Here is a 3,382-nt window from a genome sequence, read left to right as displayed (position 1 = left end):
AGGTTGGACTGGATGATCTTGGAGGTCTCTTCCAACCTGGTTCATTCTATAAAATGCTCTATGAATGTCAGTGTGAGCTTTGGGCAGCAAATCACTGGTATCTTCCAACAGCACAAGTCCCCAGTAAACATGCATGGGTAGTAAACTTCCCTAGTGACAAAACAAATCCTGTGCACCAAGTTAACTGATGCTTTTAATCACCTTTATGTAGGCTGGTCAGAGTGTTTATGAAGACAGATTGAAGCTGTACTCACAAAGTGTGCTCACAAGACTTCAGTGCACTCCATTCCAGAAGAAGAGCTAGCAGAAAATTTACTTAGTGGGCAGTTTCCAATTTAGTACACTTAAAAGTAGCAGCAAAGTTCTCAGTCTGATGGAAATGAATTCTGTTTTTCTTTCAGCTTGCTGTAGAAGATGGTACTAAACCATCTGGCAACCACAGTGGATAATTTGCTGTGTTTAAAATTAAAGAACTGGACTGCAGGCCAACTATTTGTGCTTCATTATGTGTCTCTGCTGTCTATGCCATCAAGATGTCTTCCACCCAGTGCCAGCAGAAGAACAGAAAGCTCTTTTCTTTGAATTTTACATCAAGGGTGGGAAAAGTCCACATTTTTAGAAAGCATTTCCTTGTATTTCAGGTAAGAAGCTGCAGCATAGGATGAGATTTGTTGCAGAGTTGCAGTGAAGCCATGCTGGGGGTAGAAATTACAAGTGCCCATCTGACACCTGATCTTGTCACTTGACGTCTTGGGGTGGAGGTTGCTTCCTAGTTCACTTGCTTTGTGCTTGGAGAGGGTGCAGAAGAGCTGCCTTCTTCTGCAGCTTCCACTGAACAATGTATGGAGTATTTACTCATGTCATTGCATGCACTCTGGTTGAGTTTGTTAAGGAGGCAAGAGTAGCAACAGAGAAAGGGGATTGTCCCAGTCCAGAGGAATTCTGGGTCATAGAATCAAGCTGCAAACAGTGCCAAATGTATAGGCTAGCTTTGTTGCATTCACATGACTTACACACACGAGGATTTGGATGGGGAGAGAGTAATAGAGGTGGGGGAGAAAAGAGAGAGAAAAGAAATACCCCCACATGGAGAAAAGAGAGGTCACCCCAGAGTGATTCAGCATCATGAAAGTCTGTTTGAGTGCATGGGGAACGTTTGGGTTTGCAGGTGGAGCTTCTCTTCTTTTACCTGGCTGCCTCACTGGATATGCATGCTTCTCTAAGGATCTTTTAGCATTTTCCAGGAGTGATTTGCTTAGCCAGGCCCACTGTCCAATGGTGTTGGGCATGCTCACTGTGATAGGGGGCTTCCAGGGTTCAGCCCTCCTTGTCCATCTGGTTTCTCCAAAATAGTCACTGCTGTTGATAAGCCAGGAGCTGCCAGGCTGCAGTTGGGTTGGAATCAGCATCACCTTTCACCACAGGAAGCCTTCACCTCCTACGTGTATTAGGTGACATCAGCTCACTTCCAGGTGTGGTGGTCTTTCTGTTCCTGCAAGCTGAGCAGTCAGCTCCCTCGAGAGAGCATCCACAAGCTCACTCTGTATTCCCCTGGTTGGTCTCTTGTCCAGTTGTTGTATATTAGGGAGCTTTTGGGGGTCTGAGCTCATGCAGAGGGATTTTTGGGACAGTGAGTGTAAGCAGGATGCTGGCTTAGCATTTCTCAGACAATTAGCTCAAAACAGGTTTTTTTCTGAGATGTTGGGACATACTGGAGGCAAGAGCAGCAACAGAGAAAGGAGATGAAGGATGATCTTCTTGCAGACAGTATCTTTGTGATGCCTTGTCTGCATTGCCTGGTAGCCCTGATTGAACAATTGAATGCCTTAAGATGAAAGCAAATCAATTGTGGAGGCCATTTCAATACATGAAAGCAACCCAAATCACAACTAGAGGCTTGAGACAGCTACACACTGTGCTGCAAGCTTGGGTGAGCCCCTGCCTCACATGTTAGACTATTATAGTATCACAGAATCATAGAATTGTTTTGGCTGGAAAGAACCTCTAAGATCAAGTCCAACCATCAACCCAACACCACTGTGGCCATTAAACTGTGTCCCAAAGTGCCACATCCACACATTTCTTGAATAGCTTGTGTTCAGTATCCTTATTTTATTTCTTACTCCTGCTAAGGATGATGAAAAGCAATTTTGAAACGTCACTAGCATACTTAGCTGTTTGTTTGTTTAGTTATTAGGAAAGCAGAAGTCAAGGAAGGGATGCTGGAAGAAGCACAGCATCTATGATAAATGCAGGCATTCAGTTTATGCAATTTCCTGACCACCCAGAGATTTCCTTCTTCATGCAAGGACAAACTACTTGCAGCTTCACTTTAATTTGGTTCACTGCCCCTAAGAATCTTTCACCCCCTGGAGAAACCCAATCCTGAACACATGCAGGGAGCTGGGCTATTACTGGCTTCAGAGGGAGATATAAGAAGTAGGAAGAGATGCAAATCCTCATTTCACCCTGCTAAATCCACCACTGCACTGTGGTGATGTGACAGGAAAAGAGCAGAGCCAGATACCTGTCACTTTCATCCTGCTGAAGGGCTGAAATGAGATTAGAGTTACGCAATGCTGTCGAGTGTGAACTCAGGTTCTGAAGAGAGGAATCTCTCTCTTCTCTTCCTCACCAAAATCACTGCTCATAAAGCGGAACAGCACTGCCTCAACATCAGTGAACAGTGTGGAAAAGACAAGTCCTCAAAACTATCTTGCCCAAGCATAGTCTTACAAGAGCACACTCCAGGTAACCTCTCTAGTATCAGATGACAGAATGAGAGGAAATGGCCTGAAACTGTGCCAGGAGAGGTTTTGGTTGGATATTAGGAGAAATTTCTTTTCTGAAAGAGTGGTCAAGCATTGGAAGAGGCTGCCAAGGAAGGTGTTCTGCAGTGCTCAAACTTTGGTCACATTTCTGCATGAGGCTCTGAAGCACAGGCTGAAATCAGATTCATTTGAGATTGTTCAGGTGTTCATCATAGATTCATAGAGCCACAGGATGGTTTGGGTTGCAAGGACCTTGAAGCTTCTAGTTCCAACCCCCTGCCATAGGCAGAGACACCTTCCGTTAGACCAGGTTGCTCAAGGCCTCATCCAACCTGGCTTTGAACACCTCCATGGAGGGAACATCCACAACATCCCTGAGCAACCTGTTCCAATGTCTCCGCACCCTCACTGTAAAGAATTTCTTCTTAATATCCAGTCTAAATCTGAATCTAAATGCGAAGTCTACAGTCTCATCTTGAATTAAATCTGTCCCTTAGAAGAAAGGCAATTTAATCTACCTAACTCTTGATAAAACCATGGATGTATCTAACACTCCCTTGCTAGTTGTTTCCCACTGCAATCCAGTACACTTTCTGACCAGTTAATCATGA

Source organism: Pogoniulus pusillus, chromosome 5 (assembly GCF_015220805.1).
Source record: "Pogoniulus pusillus isolate bPogPus1 chromosome 5, bPogPus1.pri, whole genome shotgun sequence".
In the NCBI taxonomy this organism is placed as follows: domain Eukaryota; kingdom Metazoa; phylum Chordata; class Aves; order Piciformes; family Lybiidae; genus Pogoniulus; species Pogoniulus pusillus.
The sequence above is the reverse complement of the archived record's forward strand: the minus strand, read 5'-3'. Positions refer to the sequence as shown.